General features: G+C 36.3%; 1 long non-coding RNA gene across 1 annotated transcript in view; it reads right to left on the bottom strand.

Annotated features, from left to right (window-relative positions):
* Positions 1-20,709, bottom strand: part of LOC118523903 (uncharacterized) — a 206,565-nt gene extending 185,856 nt beyond the window's left edge. The window contains exons 1-2 of the long non-coding RNA XR_004911316.2: positions 20,121-20,709; positions 13,582-13,720 (exon numbers count right to left, since the gene is read on the bottom strand). This is a non-coding gene — a long non-coding RNA (uncharacterized LOC118523903). The remainder of the gene's footprint in view (positions 1-13,581; positions 13,721-20,120) is intronic.
* Positions 20,710-21,120: the final 411 nt, after the last annotated feature.

The raw sequence follows: 21,120 nt of genomic DNA, 5'->3' as shown, positions 1-21,120 counted from the left end.
AGCACCCCAAAAATGGAGTATTTTGTATAGACAAAATACATACAAAAACTATATGAGGTAAACTACAAAACTCTTATGAACAAAATCACTGTAAAACTAAATAAATGGAGATACATTCCATGTTAAACTCAGTTCTTCTCAACTTGATTTATAGATTCTAAACAATCCCAGTAAAAATCCCAGCAAGTTATTTTATGGATATTGACAAACTGATTCTAAAGTTGACAGGCAAAAGACCCAGAATAGCTAACACAGTATTAAAGGAAAAGAACAAAGTAGGAGGACTGACACTACCAGACTTCAAGATTTACCATAAAGCTACAGTCTGTAATCAAGACAGTGTGACATCGGTGAAAGAACAGACAAACAGATCAACGGATCAGGATAGAGAGCCCAGAAAAAGACCCACATAAATCTAGTCGAATGATCTTTGACAAAAGAGAAAATATAATGGAACAATGATAGTCTTTTCAAGAATTGGAATCACTGGACATTCACATGCAAAAAAAAATATAGACACTGACTTCACTCTCTTCACGAACTGAAGCTAAACATAAATAAATTAAAATTTCTTTTTGCTCCATAAGACACTGTCAAGAGAATGAAAAGATAAGCCACAGAATGGGAGAAAATATTTGCAAAATACATATCTGATAAAGGCTGTCATCCAAAATATACAAAGAACTCAAAACTCAACAATAAGGGGCACCTGGGTATTTCAGTCGATTAAGCCTCCTACTCTTAGTTTCAGCTCAGGTCATGATCTCAGGGTCTTGGGTCATATCAGGCTCCCTGCTCAGTGGGGAGTTGGCTTCCCCCCCCCTCCCCTTCTGCCCCTCCCCTCCTCGTGCTCTCTCTCTCTCTCAAATAAATCTTTAAAAAACTCAACAGTAAGAAACAAACAACCCAGTTTTAAAAAATGGGCCAAAGACCTTAACAGACACCTCACCAAAAAAGATATACAGATGGCCAATGAGCATATGAAAAGAAGCTTCACATTATATGTCATTAGGAAAATGCAAATTAAAGCAGCAATGAGATACCACTAGACACCACCCACTAGAATGGCCAAAATCCAGAACTCTGATGACATGGAACAATAGGAACTCTTACTCATTTCTGGTGGGAATGTAAAAAGTACAACTACTTTGGAAGGCAATTTGACAGTTTCCTATAAAACTAAACATATCTTACCATATGATATAGCAATTATTATCCTTGGTTTTTACCCAAATGAGTTGATAACTTATGTCTACACAAAAACCTGCACGAGGATATTTATAGCTGCTTTATTTATAATTATCCCAAATTGGAAAAGCAACCAAAATGTCCTTTCAGGTGGATAAACTGGTATGTCCAGATAACGGAATATCATTCAGTGCTAAAAATAAATGAGCCAGCAGGCCATGAAAAAGAAAAAAAAGAAGAAAATAGCCGGAGGGGAAGAATGAAGGGGGGGAAATCGGAGGGGGAGACGAACCATGAGAGATGATGGACTCTGAAAAACAAACTGAGGGTTCTAGAGGGGAGGGGGGTGGGAGGATGGGTTAGCCTGGTGATGGGTATTAAAGAGGGCACGTTCTGCATGGAGCATTGGGTGTTATACGCAAACAATGAATCATGGAACACTACATCAAAAAGTAATGATGTAATGTATGGTGATTAACATAACATAATAATAAAAAAAGAAAATACACGGAGGAAATTCAAATGCATATTACTAAGTAAAAGACACCAGTTTAATCATGATAAAACTTCTCAGCAAACTAGGAATAGGGGGAAACTTCAAAATATCTTTTCCTTCTACTCTTCTAAATTACTGGCTGGGGCCCCTGTAACAAAAGATAGATTAACAAGAGAAAAGCATATGAATTTATTTAATATAAATATTATGTGACATGGGAGCTTTCATAAGGAAATGAAGACCTGAAGCAGCAGTAAACCTGAGCATTTTTATGCTAGGTTTGATGAAAAGTAGAAAGTTGTGAGAAATGTTAAAAGACAAAGGATAGGAGCTAATTGTAGTAAACTGGGAGAAAGTAAGGCCCATACAGATTCCTCTCTGTATTCCTCCACCTTCAGAGAGAAGAATTTTCCTTTCCTCTGGGTATAGGGAGGCACCTTTCACATGAGGGTCTTATAACCTGCTTCAGGAGAAGGTCAAAGGTACTTCTTACACCTGCCGTTTCTCAAATTCCTCCAACTTTAAATATTCAATATGCCGAGGTGCCATATTTTGGAGTAGTATGTCCTGTATCTCCTCAATTCCTGCTATATGACATTCTAGAAAAGGCAAAACTATAAAGACAGTAAAATGGGGGTGCCTGGGTGGCCCAGTCGGTTAAGCATCTGACTCCTGAGTTAGGCTCAGGTCATGATCTCAGGGTTGTGAGATCGAGCCCCATGTCAGGCTCCACAATGGGCATGGAATCTGCTTAAGATTCTTTCTCTCTCTCCCTCTACTCCTCCTTCCCCTTTCTCTGAACTCTCTTAAAAAAAAAAAAAAAAAAAGTAAAATGATTAGTAGTTGCTAGAGAGTAGTGGGGAGAGAGGGATGAATAGGCAGAATATTGAGGACTTTTAGGGTAATGAAACTATACTGTATGATACTACAATGGTGGATTCATCTTTCCAAACCCACAGAATGCACAGCACCGAGAGTGAACTGTAAGAGAAACCAGGTACTTTGGGTGATGTGTTCATGTAGGCTCATCAATCATAACAAATGTACCATTCTGGTACAGGATGTTGATGGTGGCAGAAACCCTGCCTGCATGGGCATAGTAGCTATATAGGAACCCTGTACTTTCTGCTCGGTTTTGCTGTGAACCTAAAACCCCTCTTTAAAAATAAAGTCTAAAATTAAAAAAAAAAAAAGTTGCACTTAAAGAAAGGAGTTTAAACAGAATACTTAAGCAATGAGTATGCTAAAGAATTAGAACAAATGTGCAAAAGCAAAAGCAAAAGCTTGAGGCTAAGAAGTCAGTCATGTTTCATCAAGACTCACATTGACCTTGGCTCTTGGAGGTGAGGACTAAATGACTAAAGCCAGTGAGTGTGAGGTTAAACCGCTGAATCTTATCTCAACTTTAAGTTAAAACAAAACAAAAAAAAGAGTTCAATTTTTACCTTTCTATCTATTTTAACAATCTCCATGCTAGTCAGAATTTCTATGGCTTTGTACAGCTGGATCAGATATGCAGCAATGCAGTGGGGCAAGGGGGAAGCAGAATGGCTCAAGTCCACCCCAGGTTCAGCACTTGTCACCTCTGGTCTGAACTCGGTCACCCTCCTGGTTTATCTGCCTCCATTGTTCTGCAGCCCTCCACACCAAACCACCTTTGTTCTTCTGCCAGCATTATCTTGGAAGCTCAGATCACTCTCCTCTGCTATTTGCCACAGACTGAGCTAGCATGAAAGAGAAGCTTCTGGATTAGGAGTAAACTGTGCAGCTGCCTGGGAGAGGCTAAGAAACTGTTCCCAAACCCAGGATTTGGAAGGAATCTCTCATAATTCAGAAGGGACTTCAACCTCAGTATGGTGTACAATCTAACTCAAAAGAGCCAACAATGAGGAACTTCACTCATGTACATCTATACTAATGGCACTATAAGCATTTTCATTCAGCATCATTTGCTCACAGGACAATTTGCAATTGCTTGCCTCCCAGTAGTTAAGATTAGATGCTAATACACCGTGACAATGCTTTTCTTTGTGACAGGTCATGCATTGCCCCTCCCCCCATCTCTTTGCCTGTGACGTTCTGTGTTTGTGCCTCAGGATTTAGTAACTCCTGTACCGTCATCTTCCTGCCTCTCTGCCAATCCACCAATTCCTTTTACACATTTTTGCTATTTCCCTCTTCTTCAGAGATGGCATAAAATTCTAAGTTGACTTTTCTCCTTATTCCTTTATCATTCCCATGGGTTTCACTGCAAAAAAAAATCACTGTCTTTCTACGATTCACCTCTCTATTCTATTCCCATCTCTCCTTTTCCTTCTTTTTCACTTACTATTTTTTTAAAGCGACAAGATTTTTTTAACACCAGATAGGAACTTCTTATAAATGCTAAAAGAACATACCACTCTAAGTTCATGAATTTCTTGACTCCTATGAGAAACTGTAGCCACGGAGGGATCACTGTGGTTTTAAGTCAGGTGTCATTTCTTTCAGACATAAAAGAACATCAAGTGGAGGGAGGGGCAAGTCACTAGAAACAGAGAAACATCTAGAGCCAAGTTCCGTTTGAGGAAATACAGGAATTCCAGATGTAAGATAGGAAGCATGAAATTACCTGGAATCCTTAGGCTCAGGACAGATACTGAGGCCTTGCATATGAAGCAATGGATCTGGGGCTTACACTTTTGGTGACGAGAAACCAGCAATGATTTGTAAGAATACAAATTGTTAAGAGGTGTTTTTTTTTTAAGATTTTATTTATTTATTTGAGAGAAAGAGAGCGCGCGCACACGCACATGGGAACACACAAGCAGGCAGAGCGGCAGGCAGAGGGAGAGGGAGAAGCAGGGAGCCCTATGTGGGGCTTGATCCCAGGACCCTGAGATCATGACCTGAGCCAAAGGAAGAAGCTTAACCCACTGAGCCACCCTGGCGCCCCTGTTAAGAGTTTTTATTTGCTCCTGATCTTTGAATCTCTATCCTTATTTTTCATCAAAGATTTACAGTTCCTCAACTGTAAATTTTTGTATATGGGTGCTTTTAGTAACATTATCACCATGTTTAGGCAAGGAATTTGAAGGGAATTTTTTGATCTATTCTCAACTGCCTGTTCTTTTCAGGGGAAAAAATGCTTGATGAACAATTAGAGTTATATTAAAACCTTGTCTGTATTCTGACTTGAACAAACCACTGTAAAAAGAATAAAGATTTGTTTTTAAAGCAATCTGGGAAATGTGAATGTAGCCTGTACATTAGATGATAGTGAGGAATTTTTACTGTTGTGATGTGTGATAATGGCAAAATTGTTATTTAAAAAAATCTATCAGTCAGACAGCATAATAAAGCTTTCATGTAAGAGGTAAGACACATGATATCAAAGATATGCTTTAAGGCTCTGTAACTCCTCCAAAGCTAAAACAGAGGAATCTATGAAGTTGCAAAAAAAAAAAATTATCGATCATTTCTGAGTATGATTGGTAGGGGTGCCTATTCTCTAATTTTATGTGTTACATAATTTCCAAATATAAAGTGAAAAATTAAAACCAAATTCATTTGAAGTAGTCAAGGAACTAAATACACAACAAAAATAAATTTGGCAGCCAGGTGAACAAGAAAAATTAGAAATTAAACTTATTTTTAAATGCTTTCTAAAGAGTTAAATATAAACAGATGTTCCAAAATCATTTAAAATGAAGCAAAACAAAAAAAAAAAGAAAGAAAAAGAAAAGACAATCTTAAAAGTCTCATAGAATTTATTCAGAATTAGGACCCTAGGCAAACATCAAAATAAACATGATGTGTAAGAGATAATTTCTAGAAGAATAGTCATTACTCTTCCCTCATACACTTTCCAGGTTCAGTCACATTTGATAAGAACCTTGATGTACTCATTTGCATAGAACCACTAAATGTTAGACCAGGAGAGAAACTTAGAAATCATTCTTATCTCATCTATGTTCTACGGGATATTATTTTGAGCTACCATTACAAATTGTCAAGCTCTCAAATTTCAAGGTGAGTAGATTAACAACATACTCTAATTTCAAATTATGCAAGGGACTGATAGTTGTTTTAGAAACCATGCCCCTCTCTGCAAAAATAATAACCGCTAATAATCACCAACGGCGTATACTTGAACACTTCCATCTAAGGAGTTGAAGTAATCATGAACTTTATTTTGGCCTTAGACATTTCCAAACCATACAAATCTTAGAATTTGTATCACTACTCTACTACCAATCATTCCTATTATTCTACAAATTAATTATGAGTTTGAAATATGCTACCTTAAGACAAAATGCTTTTGACACATAATTTAGTTCCTGGCAAAGGCCAACATCTATGCTGAATATATCTAGTGTCTAATGTGGAACTCTTAAGGAGCTGTCAAACTGCTGCCTGGTGGCCAAATCTGACCGACCATCTGTTTCTGTAGAGAAAGTTTGACTGGAACACAGCCACACATACTCACTTATCTGTTATCTCTGGCTGTTTTTACACTACAACGACAGAGTGGAGACCGTAGACCACAAGCCCAGTAGGTATCATTTAGCTTTCTATAGACAAAGTTTACTAAACTCTGGTTTAAAGCATGACTCTCAAATGCCAATGTCAGAGTCAATTCCCCCAAAAACTACCCTAATACAGAGATACAGAGAAATCCTTGTTGAGTTGCATAAATATGAGTATAATAACCATACTGATGTATGTTCATAATGATGACTCTATTAGTGAATTTTGAAGGAATTTTTAGTTTTTCTCTTACCATGGAGAACAGTAGCACCAGGAAGTTAGCAACAAGGATTATTTCTAGAAAAATATTCCTGTTTGCCCATGATTTCCATATTTTCACCACAACATTGGTGATAAGTCAAGAAAGACAAAAATAAGTAAGATCCATAAATCTTTGAATTCTCAATCTGAAGCCTACTACTGCCATAACTACTGTTTCTGAGTCAGAGACAAAAAGAAAATGGGAATATTTCTCGAGGATATTATTTATGTCTAGATGGGCAAAAGAATTTGATTTCTGAGATAAAAGCAGAAGAATCAATCTCTTTAACTCTTTTCTCCTGGCCTTATCATCACTCTTTATGAGCAATCTTGAACACTGTGCTTTGCTCACTGCAGTCCTCTTTAAACTTCATACAGGGGTATCAAGGAAGTTTAAATACAACTGAAGATACATTTTTCATGGATTTGTTTGCTCAAAGAAAATGGATGAAATCCAATGATCAGAGAACTTATGAGAGACAATTTTCAAATTTCAACCTTAAACGGTCTGTGGAGTATGGGATTTCAATAACATCAGGGTGGTCATAAGAAACGTGGCCAGGCCATCATGACATTGAGATCCATGAAGAGTATGATTTTATCACAGCAGAAACTTGAGTCTATTTGGGTTTTGGTATTTTTTGAGGAGACCTGTTATAAACATCTATCAAACTAGCTGTATGTTACAGGGGAAAACAAGACTTCCTCTAGAGATAAAGCATCAGTCAAATAGAATAATATTCATGAAAGAAATATGAACATGCTCCTTATTAAAAAGGTGGTTTTTTTTCCTCTAAAACTTTAAGGATAAACCATAATGTCTTACAACATGTTAACAGAAACCTTCAAAGCTCATTTCATATAGGACTTGTTTAATCAGTGAGTCAATTAATATTGAGGCTACAGTCAATCATCAATGTTTCTGTGGTAAATAAAAGAATCACAGAGTTCTTGTCATAGAAGTCTTTGGCTCTAACCAGGAAAGGAACAGTTGCATTAAATCTCATTCTAAATTTATATTTAGAGCCTAAGTGCAACAATCATAATAATGGTATACCTCCTAAATCTTTTTTGAAGAGATGTTTCAAAAATTATGCTATGTTTTCCTGTGCTTGTGGCAACTTCCTTAACTACTACACTAAAAGTTCTTTTTACTACTGCAATGACCAAACTTTATGAAAAGATACAAGCTGGATTTTGCCATTTCAATGCTCTTTACAAAGAAAAACTGGTAGTCAACTTTTTTTTTTTTTCAAACAGAAGTAATGTGGATTTCCCAGATGCACTGAAGCCTACTTTTATTTTTGAAATGTGTTATAAAAATCAGGGGTTTTTTTGCAAACAAGACAGTAATGTTATTAATACATTAAAAAAAAAAAAAAGTTTATCTATTGCCTAGTTGATAGGAAAGATGTATTCTAAATTTGCATAGCATATCTAAGCAAGTAGTACTAAGCAAGTACTAGTCAGAGGCCCCTTATTTGCTTTTATATAGAAAATTTTAATTTGGAGAAGTGTATTAAATTTTTTTTGATTAATTTTATTTTTTGAAAACATTTTTTTGTTGAGAAAATACGTGTTCTTAATATATTGGAAATCTTGTGGCAATACATACTCGCTGGATTGTTTTAATTCCTATTTTATTACTGACGGTAATTGATGAAAGACTCTTAACAGATGAAAGATGAGACAATAGCCAAGAAGAAAGAGTTGGAGACAATAAAGTCTTGGAACTTATCTTGTGCTCAACTAGCACAGTTTCAACAAGTGACATAAAGAGTGCTGGAGATCCTTATGTATTTAAAAATGCACCGGTGACAGTGCTAATGGACTGTCAGCTGGCTGGAAATGTAGAGTCAAATCCTGGCAGCAGGAATATGAAGGAGAAGTGAGGGGCAGAGTTAAGCCCATAGAGCCTATCTCATATGTGAGAGATAAGGTTTCATTTACCGTTGTACATTAAAAAAAAGAGTTCAGAAATAACTTGGATTTGAGTTATAGCTTGCTGAAGGCTTTTATTTTTTTTCATAATTTTTAAAGATTTTATTTACTTATTTGAGAGAGAGAGAGAGAAAGAGAGAGAGAGCACACAAGTAGGGGGAGGGGTGAAGGGAGAAGCAGACTCCCCACTGAGCAGAGATCCTAATGCAGGACTCTCCTGGGATCATGATCTGAGTGGAAGGCCAACGCTTAACCAACTGAGCCAGCCACCCAGGTGCCCCAAAAGGCTACTTTTAAAAAACAGTTATCCTTGGGGCACTTGGGTGGCTCAGTCAGTTAGGCAGCTGACTTCTGATTTTGACTCAAGTCATTATCTCAGGATTCTAGAATCGAGCCAAGTCTGGCTCCATGCTCAGTGGAGAGTATACTTCAGGATTCTCTCTCTCTCTGCCCCTCCCCCTGCTTGCTTGCTCACACTGTTTATTAAAATAAATAAATCTTTAAAAAAAATTACCCTCATTAATAAAATCTGCAGAAGTTTAGTGGGCAGGTAGACATGTTAAAAGTATAAAGTTTGTTTGTGTAGTATTGTGAAATGAAAATAAAATACTTTTTCTCTTCCATTCTGTAGCTAGGTTACATATGAATTATCCAAAGATTTAGGCCAGCAATTTTTGAGAACTAAAGAACTGCAATTTGCCATACAATTAAAAACCATTATTTCAGAAATGAAACAACCTAAAACTGGAGCTGAATTTCATAAAGCCTTCCCTCACGGCAGAGGTATGATTCATACATTCTGCAAGGAGAGAGGAGAAATTTTATCTGAGGTATGTTAGTGGCTACAGTTTTGCAAGTATTAATTTTTGTGATTTTTGACTATCAGTGTAACACTATTTTGCCATTTATCACAATCAATAAAACATTCAAATGACCACAACCTTCCAATAACTAGCTGGACCTTTAGAAATCGCAGAAAGCATCAACTAACTTTACCACTAAGCAAAATAGCAAATAACAAAATTGCTGGATTTTAAGAAACAAAAATATGAATATTTCATGATGGTAGCAATCTATAAGATATTACTCAACTAATGCTAAGGTGTGTCACATGAATAAACATCAGTGATGCTGACAAGTTTATATGTATCTACCTGCCAAGCACCTGAGAATACTAGAGAATAGAGTGTTGTAGGTAGACATAAAGTTCACCAGTACTCTGAAATTTTCATTTTAACCACTTGTGTAAAACTTTCCCTTTACCAAAGTATTCACCATCACTGCTAGGGAGCTATGAAATTGATTGGATTAACACCTCCCTTTCCCACTTTTTTGGTGACTGTGGTAATGGACTGTCAGATGGCTAGAAATGAACAGTCAAATCCTGGCAGCAGAAATATGAAGGAGAAGTGAGGGGCATAGAGTTAAGCCTATTAAGTTATCTGTGGTTTTTTTTTGAATTAATTGAGAAGTGAATGTAATGAGCTTTTGCTTAATTTGGGACATTCTCAATTTTTATCGCCTGGATTGTACACCTCATATATCTGGCACACAAAAAAAATATCAGCGGAACAGAAGCAATTCTGTTGGCACTTTAACTGTCTAAATATAACCCATTAATCTTAGTATTTACCTGAAAAGGATATGTTACAGGGAAAAGCCATTGATTAGCTCTAGAAATCTTCATTAAAGGACTGTCAACACATTCTCAGTCCTCGTGTCAAAAGTAGAATTTCTTTAAAGCTCTAACTACATTCTTTGGCAAAGCTTAGTAGGCAGATGCCAAGTCTACATTTGATTCCTATATAACTGGAAAAATAACATGGAGAAACACTGCTTCCATTTATCTTGATCAAGTATCACTCATTTTTGACAAAATAAAGTATAATCATACCCAAAAGAGAAATTAAAGGACATTGAGAGACCTGTTAGAAGTTAGAATTTTAAATAAAATTAGCTTCAACAACAGGGCACACTAATAAGGAGAATTTAGGACAATACTTCAAATAATGATTGTTGAAGATGTAAGGAACTAATTTGATCACATCAAGTAAGTTCTGCTAGTGCAGACTAATGAACTCACAGAGTATTGGGTTTGGAAATGCTGAAAGCTGAGTGGAATAGGGGCTCCAAAATATAGGATAGATAAGAATTGAAGAATATTTAGCTTACAGAATTTAAGAATGGCATCAATTTAATAAGAATTCTGTTTGGGTGCAGGGTGACCATGTGATTATTAACAAAATAAAGTGAGTTAGTTTTTTCTGGGCAACTGCTTTTCCAGAATTGCTCTGGACCCTGTAATGACTTTGAACTCTTTAGGTTTTATTGTTTCCACATCTGTTATTTCTTTTGGGGGTTACTTCTTGTCTTAACCTTTTCATTCTCCACTTAACGGAGAGATTACTGCTAACCCCCCCCAGACAACTGAATCTTTGGTGATCTTCTTCTCTGGTCCCAGTAGCTGCCACTGACATTACCATGCCCACTGTTATCTGCTTCATGGCTGTTTCCATCATTCCACCACACAGTCCCGCCCCTCTGCCTAGTATGAGTATTTATGATCAACAGCTATCCTGTTATACATCACTCTAGCCAACTTTACATAGTTTATTGTATTCTTTCTTCAGCTCAAAGTTAGGTTGTCAATAGCCATTGCTTCTTAAAAGTCAGTGTAGTAAATATCTTCCTGTCCTGTTCTGTCTTCTTGCTCATGTCAATTTACTGCATTGTCCGCAAGGTCCTCTGAATTTGGTACCACATGGGAAGATGAACATTAGAGATGTCACGGAGTTCTCAGTGACTAAAATCTATCTCAGTTTAGTGGGGTTCAGAGTGGAAAAAAAAGAAATGGATGGCAGCTTCAGTCCAGCAAGGGCAGGTATGGGAAAGATAAGCAACTCAGAATGAGCCCTGGCCATTATGTGGGACTGGACAGTTAGAAAGGCCATGGTCATTATCACCTTAAATAGCCAAGACACAACGAATTGTACAAACATAACTGTGATAAGCAAAACTTAACTCCTTGACAAACTGGATCATCAAGCTTCAGATCCAGGAGGAAGATTCAAAAAATGATGTTACTAGCACCAAGGATACATCCAATACAGTTGCACTAAAAATGCTCTTGCCTAGTTGGAGAAAGTCATACTCTCTCATCATTTCCAAAAATATATACATGAATATTATATATGAAAGATAAATAATATATGTAATAAATATATGTAAATATGTATATAAAAGATAAATTTCATTTGGGATTAGTCTGGTGTTTGGGGGCTCCATTGTCCCATGGGTACACTGGGTCATAAATTATCTATACCATCCTGATAAAACACAAAAGTATTCCTCAAATTATAAAGGACTCCATTCTCAGTGATCTAGTCAGGTTCTGAGTTGAGGGTGGAAGGTCATTAACTGGTACTTTACCCCATGCTTTTTCTAGGGTACTCAAACAAGCTTTTAATTATAATCTCATTCTCACAAACATGACAACATCAGGAAAAATAAGGCAGAGCTTACTTGGTAATCCTGATTGGCTGAAGACACAGATGTTTTGATATGTTATTTTTTTACATCTGGTACAACCACATTTACAAGGAGAATAAAATGTGTTCTCCTTCATCTGGGACTAATGGTAGAACTAAAAATTTACTGGGACTCAGACTTCAATGTGAACACAGTAACAAGTGTTTCTATATAGATCTATTCTTGTTTTACCCACTTTTCTTTGTTTAGAGCAATTGGTTTTGAATTAGTTTTAAACAAATTATCTTTTAAAATATATTTTAATAATATAAAAGGGGTTCTTTCTGGCATTTTGACCCAGCAATGTTATGGGCAGAATCATAGGATTTATAACAGAATATTCAGGTATTTGTTCCTATTCAGAGTCCTGCTCTGGAGATTCTTGAGAGCAGCAGCAACTTCAACATTACTGTCAAAAATATGTTCTCCAAGCTCTCTCAAATAAACAAGGAGGGATCAGAGTATTCTACATACATGAATAATTTGAAAACAGCAAGTTCGGGAATAGTTAATGTTAAGATCTATCATTAACTACTGTCTGGGAGTAGAGAGAGATTACTGATTAGACATGCCTACCCATTAACTTCAACACTGTATTTTACCCATTAACTTCAACACTGTATTTTCTTATTTTACTGACACTACTCCATAGCTAGAAGTGAAGTGTTAATGTATTACACCTCATTGAGTATAAAGAGCAGCCGCACGATATTTCAAAGTCTATTTTAAAAGTGTACACTCTTACCTCTATCAAGCAATGTTGTAGCCAAATATTAGGAGAGCAGCCTGTGGATTGGACATTTTCCTTCTGTTCAGATTTACATTTTTAAAGGTTAACAGCTTAGTTAAATTTACCGTCCCAAGAAAGTCCTTACTAAGTATGAAGAATGGCTTGGAGCATAGAATGCTTAGTTATAAGAACCAAAAATCTCTGTAGAACAGAAATTGAATGGAGAGAGTTTCTTTCCAACATCAGACTTTCAGAAAAGCTTAATGATTGAAAATGGGGGATTTATATGGAAATCATTAGGATACTTTGAACTCAGTATTATGAAACTTCCAGAGATTTGTTCTTGTAAATACTTAGCACAATCTACTATGATATATGAATTTAAGGGCAAAAATTTTACCAATTTCTTAGACTCTTAAAGTTAGAAATTCACATTATCAAACTGAATTTCTCTCTTGATTCAAAAATGCCTCCTGCCTTTCTGAAAGAGAAGCACTTTTCCTCTTCTTGGCCACCACTAATGTTTTCTATTTTGGAACTTAAGTAATTTAAAGTTGTTCCTCACATTGCTCCAAAACTCACCATCTCTACTCCTGTCCACAGGAATAATACAGCACTGGTGTTTTCTCTCTTCCATATGACAACTTAAATATTTAAGGCAACTCCCTTATTATTCATAATGTTATTTCGCATATCCCATAAAGCCTTCCCCTTTTGGTCACTGTGCTAGGGACATATACTAGTTGGTCAGTGCCTTTCTTTACATGTTCTACATCATATTATTAGCCCAAAATCATCTTATGATTAACAAAACCACCATCAGTTTTTCATTTATACCATTACCATGGCAAGTCTTCATTACTTTTCATTTGAGAAGTTATTTAAATGCGAACATTTATATCTGTTACATTTAATTGTCATTGCCTACCTTATCCACGGTCTCTGCTGAGCTGACTCTGCATCATGAGATTCTCATTCCTGACCACAATCAACTGGGGTAGTTCCACACCCACCTGCCCGAGAACAGTCTTTTTATTGAGTATTCAAGGACAGGTTTCTTTGGTGACCTATATCAAAAAGATGAGAAGAGCTGATTAGTCATCTCCAGAATTAAAACAAAGGATATCTCAGAGTATGATATGAATATCAGTGGCAGCATACAAAATTAGTTTAGGTGCTATATATGATTTAAACAAAGAATGTTAAGCATGTTTGTTTACATATGTATTAGTAAAAACAAGCACATCAAACCCATTATTTTATAGACAGTGATTGCTTGGACCAAGAAAAAAAAAAAAAAGGAATCAATTTAAAGCTGGTTAAAGGAAAAAAAATACTAATAAAAGAGCCCTAATAAAAACAAATGAATGGAACATATTTTGAAGCCAATTCCCTTGAGATCAGTTTTACTACAAAATACATCTAGTCACCCTTTCCAACAAAATACACATTCAAATGTTATAATCATGTGTTCCATATCTCCTTTAGTCACTGATAAATTGGGCAATGAGATTTATAGCAAGAAAAAAAAAAGGAAACCAACAATTATTGGTGCATATTTTCTTTAGACAAAGTCCCACTCCTTACAGATTAGTTCCAGCAAAGCCACGCCAATCTACTACCTGTTAGACTTCCTAATTCGATGTCTGTGTTACCATGGTTGTTTCTTTTTTCAATTCCCCTTTTTGGAGTTTTAGAATCATGTCTATTTTGTTGATTCTCCAGGAGTCTATGAATATATGTGCATAGTTTCTGCAGTAGAGTGCTATTATTTTTTAATCGTACAGAAGATTGTAGTTGAAATGCTGTTATCACTGTACAATTGATTTCTTCATACAAAGGAGAGAAGTAAAGGTGAAGATAGAAATATCAAAAGACCTAGGAAGGTGAATCCTTGGTGAATCATTGACACCAGGAAAGACATTAAAAACCCAGTCATGGCCCTTTTAAAAAATCAAACTCCATCACCTTTCTGCAATGAAGAAATGTGGAACAAAGTAAAGAAATAGGCTTAGGATGCGGCAGATGTGGGGTTCAAGTTCAGCTCCTCCAGCTGCTACCTAAACGAACTGAAGCATATCATTTGCCATTCTTGTCTATAAAACGGGAAACGGCATGTCAAGTGCCAGGGGCAAATTAAACCCATCCGGTAACTACTAACTACCACAGACAACACTGTATTATTCTTAATTCAGAAAAACATTCATGTCAGATTTTGAGAATAAACTTTCATGACTCATAGAAAGCATTATTTTTTACTAGCATTCCTTAATAATTAAAAAGACAAAAACATTGTATCAGTGGAATTCACTTTATATAAAGCTTATGAATGCTCCAAAAGTCACAGAGAATTCTAGTGTGTTCTATTTCATTGTTTATTTCTATCTGAAAAAGACATTATTTTTTTTTAACCTGAAAAAGACCACTCTTTTTAAAAATCATTACCCTGGTAAAAACTTACTTCGATTAAAATGAGATTAATTAAAACTGTTGTAATTCTGATTGCTAGGCATTCATAGTTACAAAATTATAAGGTATAGATACCTAAGGTAATCTTTCTGAGTATAATATAAAATTGGACTAGTTTTATTTCTCCCCAATTATATCCAAATCTCTTTAGGGCACTTAGTCTAAGATATCTGAATGAAAACTGTTTGCCTTTTCACTTTAATAATTTTCACCACTAGTCTCTACCTATATGCAATTTTAGAGTTAACATCAATGAAATAATTTATACTCAAAGGCACTTAGAAAGGGAAAATATGCAGCAATAAAATTTTAATTTGCATTCTTTGTAGGCTAATACACAAGGAAAATCTGATAAAGAGAATGACGAGGAGTAAAATATGATATTGCTTTAAATATAAAAACAGAACCGGATTTTTTGTTAAGGTTTCCTTCTAATTAGATATTGTCACTACAGTAGACAAGTTTAGAGTACGTCCCTCTGCAGTGTAGGAATGTGAAATGGAAGCGCAATTTCAGGGGAGTGCATTATAATTAGAAAATCCTTAGTGAATCGCTGACATCAGGAAAGACATTAAAAACCCAGTCATGGCCCTTTAAAAAAAATCAAACTCCATTAAATGGAAACCCTGAGAAAAATCAGTGAACTCAGTCACACAGGTAAAATAAGGAGATTGAAGTGGTCAATACTTCACAGCCCTGTGTGCTCAGCTATCTATGATTTGTTTTAGGAACAGTGACCCTGGTGGCTGGAAATTGAAAGACGGACACGCCTGTATATATAGTTCCTGACTGTGTGCTATCCGACAAGTACTGGTGGCTACACAACCAGAAGCCATGCTGGAGGACGGATTACCACTCACACAATGCAGGTGGCTTACACTGCTCCCATGGGGACATACAGTACACATCATACACATAGTACAGAGAATAGACTATATAGAATGTAGTGTACAGAGTATAAGTAATTCAACCATGTGAAAACACAAACTGTCAGTCATCTCAGACTATCCCACTTTTCTGCTTAAAATTCTTCAAGGTTTATCTCACTCAAAATAAAAGCCCAAGTTCTTCCAGTGATCTACGATGCTACAGTAGGGTTCCTCTTAGCTTCTCGGATCTCCTCTCCTACCATTCTTCCCCTTGATTGTTCTGTGTCAGCCACACTGGCATTATTCTGCAAACTCAGGAGAGGAGCTAGTGCTTTAGGACCTTTCCATGTGTCTTCCCTTGCACCTGGAATGCTCCTTTTCCCAGACAGCCATGTGGCTTGTTCCCTTACCTCAGGTTTCTGCTCCAGTGTAACCTAACCAGCTTGGCCACCTTACTAAAAATTAAACAGCCCATTGCCCAATTTACTCCTTTCTTGCTTCACTTTTCTCCATGGCACTTATCACTTCTTACATACTATATTTTTTACATATTTGTTTATTGAATGTCTTTCCCCCACCAGAATTAAAGCTCTATCATGGCATGGATGCCTACAAGAGAAACTGGGACAAGTTAAGCACTCAATAAATACTTGTTGAATAAGTAATTGAAGAATGAATGAATAAAAATATTCATTTATCTTTTAATCACATATCCTATTATAAGAAACACATAGAGTGCTAGTTTTTTTTTTTTTTTAATGTCCAGGGTGAATAAGACATGGACTTTGTCCAAATACTTATGATCCAGTAGAAGAAACTAATCATCTTTATGAATAACATAAATATAGTATAGAGAATGGTAAGTATTTGAATGCTGATGAGGTCAATAAGACAGAAAAAAATATTGCATCCAGCTAAAGAAATCAGGGAAGCTTCCTGGAAGAGATTGCATTCGAGATGGTTTTTAAAAATAAAGAGGATTTAAGTATGTCCATGTAAAAGGGTGGGGAAAATAGAAAACTATAAACAAAGACTCAAATCTATGTGGTCATGGAGCACAAGTAACATTAAACTTTACTGCTTAGCTGCAACATTAGATATATAAAGACAAACACAGAAAGAAGACTGGAAAGGTAGAGTCAAACTCTGAACATTCCCCTCAAAGACACGTCATTTTAATAATATTTATTGCTACTTGAATATAATCGTTTTGATCCTTGCTTGCGCCTTGGACTTTATTATTATGCTTTGTCTTAACTACATTTGCAGTTTTACTTTCTTCTGGGAAAGAGTTTGGCAATCCGTAAGAAGTCCAAGGTTTTATGGACTCTTTGGGTAAGCTACGAACTCCCCTTCTTTCTATCTCTTCTCTTTCTTAGATCCTTTGTCTGTCTGATAGATCAAGGTGCCACGCTGTGTTCTGCACCCCTAGATGCTCAAAATCTTACCTGCTTTCAGGGCAGTTTGAGGCAGGTGAAAGTAGTCAGCATCAGAGAGATAGTTTTATAGGGAGCTTGTAACCAGGAGAAATTAGATCCAAACTAAAATCCATTTATGACTAACAATGCTTTGGGTCATGCTTTGGGTGGTTTTAGTTTTTATTTATTTTTTTCAGGTCTCCTTTACTTTTCTCTCTAAAGGGTAAATTATGTATTAAAATCAAGTTATTAGCATTATCTATTATATCTTAATTACTGATAGTAATGATTTACTTAAAAGGCTTATTTTTAAAACATTTCTATTCTTGCCCCTTACCTTTATTTCTTAATTAGAGCTAAACTGGAATGCAACTTTTAAATTTTTCACTCCCCCTCACAGGTCTTCATTTTTCTTTTTGCTGTATCTCATCTGGTCATTTTAAAATCTTGTCAGTCCTACGCATTTTTCCTTGCTTTGAATCCTTTTTTAAGCCCTTAACGTATTTAAATGTCTTACTAGGAAACTTTTAGTTCTCCCCCCACCACACACCTTGTTACATCTGTAACTTTAACCCTGTACATTGTTTTATTTCAATAGTAATCTTATATTTGCTATTCTCTTTCCTTCCTTTTACCTTTTAAAGATCTTGTGAAAAAGATTTTTTAATACAGGTTAACAAGAAGTTCAAATGCAAAGCTGGAAATATTAATAAAAATCAGAACTGTGCATACATGTGGTAAGAGGCTTTCTTAGCTTTCTGCACCCCATATCCCCATCCCTATCCTTATCCCTCACACATGTACCCATCATACTACCTCTCATTCAGCAGGGAGGGAGAGTGTCTCCAAACATTCGTCGGGAAAAAATCAGGGGACTCATGATTTAATTTTCCCAAGTGTTACAAGCAACCTTCCCTCCCAACCACACATACACAGACACACACACACACACACACACTCAGTGATTAATTTTCTTGGGCTACATTGCACACTCTCACCATCCCATCCTACCCTTGCATGAGGAAAACCCATTTTCTCATCCATGGTCTCTGAGACGGATAGCCACATATTGCATATTTAGCAAACCATGTCAACATTTTTTTATGCTGTGAGTTAGGAGGGGATATTTTGAGTAAGGTCATATCAGAGAAAAGACCTTTAATTGCCTTACTTAGATGGTGGACTCAATGGTGTTGCAACTCCTAATAGATATCCAGGGAAGGAGGAGCAGGAGAGATTCCTCATCCAGATATCTTGCACTAAATTTTAACTAGCATGCCTTTAGTATGTTCTTACCCTCTTTTTGTCCTCACAGTGAGGATTAAGGAAAATCCCCTTTAAATTACAAAATAAACTGTGGTCGGATGTGTCCCTTTCTATGAGGCGCCTTTCCCTTCACAGGGGCTCCTGCGCAGCTCAGAGCAGCTCAGAGGTTGTATACGAGCAGAACTGACCAACTCGCTGAGCCTCAGGGCACAGTTCAGGCCCATCTTTTAAGACACAGGAAATTATTCTGGGGAGACTTGATTTCTTAAAGGCAATATAATAAAAATTTAGATGGAAGTCATTTTGATAGTGTTTCTGATTTTATATCATTTTGACCTGGTAGATCTCCTATTCAGTCTCTTTCCCCTGATTGAGAGGTATTAGTGGTGTTTCCTCCAGATGACCGCACTTCCCCCTCAATTTCAAGATGTGCTATCTCCCTCTTCAGCTCTCTGGCTGAGAATCTGATCTACTTGCTACCCTCACTCACTGTTCCATTCTTCGTCATCCTTCAGTTGATTTTTTTTTTTTATTCTTTTACCACTAAGTCTCACTCCCCACTGACAAATTGGCCTAGAAGGACTTCACATACACACTACACCTGAATAGAAATGCCCTAATGGGTTCAGAAATACCAGTGTGGGAACAAGCCTTTGTGGCAGTTGAAAGTCATTTAGCGGGAGGGAGCTAAATGGCAGCTCTAGAAATCTACTAGACTTGAAAGGGTCTGTCCCACAATGACAGAATGCATATTTAAAAGGCAGTCCCCTTATATTTTGATATACCTGAGGGGACTTTTTTTTTTTTTTTTTTTCCTTTTTAACCATTGCAGGTCTCTAAGGAAACTCATTTTGAATAACTTTAGCACAATTGAGAGGGATTTCACATAGTTCTCTAGGCCTCTAAGATCAAATAATTGGAAGGAGTATCAGGAATTTACGTAGACTGGAACCTAAGATTCTAAAAGATAGAATAAAGTATCTTTACCCCAAAATGTCTATAGTAGGAATTTTAATGGTTCAGTTCAAAAGATAGCTCTGAAATAGATGAGGGAGGCAGGAAGGAAAACCTAAAACTTCTCTGAGTGTATTTTAATATGGAAGATTTTTAATTTCTTCAATTTTTTGTTCTCATTTTAATTTCTCCATTATAGTTTCCATAAGAAGCATATGAAATTATCAGGTACTAATATGGTACTAAAATGCATACTTTTTCTTTGTTTTTATTATGTTAATTTTATATGTCCCCCATTATTAATCCACTTAATTTCACCCTTCTCTGCCCTAATTTCCTTATAATCCCTATTCCCCTCTTTGAAAAGCCTGCATTTTCATCCTTGCTTGTGACAGAAGGATGAGCACCTCTCACTAACCAATGTCATTAAAAAAACAAAACGGTCTGTAACATCCATTCCCCAACGTTGCACCTCAATATTCTCCCAGTACCTGGCAGAGGAAAAGTGGTTTGACCAGTGTCACTGATGGATGGGTTATGAGTGTCAGGCTTCAGCAAGATTCACCAGCTTCTGACTTTCTTCTGCCCCGAGTGCTCCCCAGTTTGTCTCAGGGGCACCGCAGCTCTGCTGTGAAGACCCACTCACTTCCAAGTGTCCATGTCTCTCTGAAGAGTGCTCTGAAGCCCAAAATGGGCCTGTGCCAGGCAGGAGGCGATTTCCTAGAAATCAGCTAAGATTTATTTTGTTTCCTTTCATCACTTGACTCCTGGTGAAGCCTCTGGTGGGAAATTTTGAAGGTTGCCATCCGGTATCTATAGCTCAAGGAGGACAATTGCACTTTGTAATTGGAAACTTCATCTCAGCTGTAGATTTAAAATTTAACACGAGAGAATGTCTCAAAGTCAGAAGCAAAAAAAATTGGGAGATGGGGAATCTTTTGTCATTTACATATTCTCTCCCAACATATGGCAGTATCAGTAGATGCCAACTGCAGGCACTCTTAATTAAAAAATTAGATGGTAGATATACAGAAGTATGAAGGTTTTTCTCTAAGCTCTTTTACATTATTCAACTCTGTCCATATGTCCAATAAAGAAAAAAACAGTAAAAAAAAAAAAGAAGAAGAAGAAGAAGAAGAAAAGAGGGGCACAAAAAGCCCAGAGATTGGAAGGTTTTGTTTTCTCTGATTTAATATATTAAAACTCTATATGAACAATCTGTATAAAAGTTTGCAAACTGATAGGACAATGGTGATTTTAGCTCACTCCATTAAAGTAAATATATGTATATTCAGGACCATTCATTTTCAATCTGTGAAAATTTGCATATTGCTGGGATTATCTTCCTCTTATCGTCTGTTGAAACAAAGAAAATACATCATATAAAAAGAATGTATAGCCAATTTATTAAAAAAACCACTTTCAATCATGTTTAGATGTACTTTTAAACAGTTGACATGTTAATTATCAATCTGTTTAAATATATTAACA

Source organism: Halichoerus grypus, chromosome 10 (assembly GCF_964656455.1).
Source record: "Halichoerus grypus chromosome 10, mHalGry1.hap1.1, whole genome shotgun sequence".
Lineage (NCBI taxonomy): Eukaryota > Metazoa > Chordata > Mammalia > Carnivora > Phocidae > Halichoerus > Halichoerus grypus.
The sequence above is the reverse complement of the archived record's forward strand: the minus strand, read 5'-3'. Positions and strand labels throughout refer to the sequence as shown.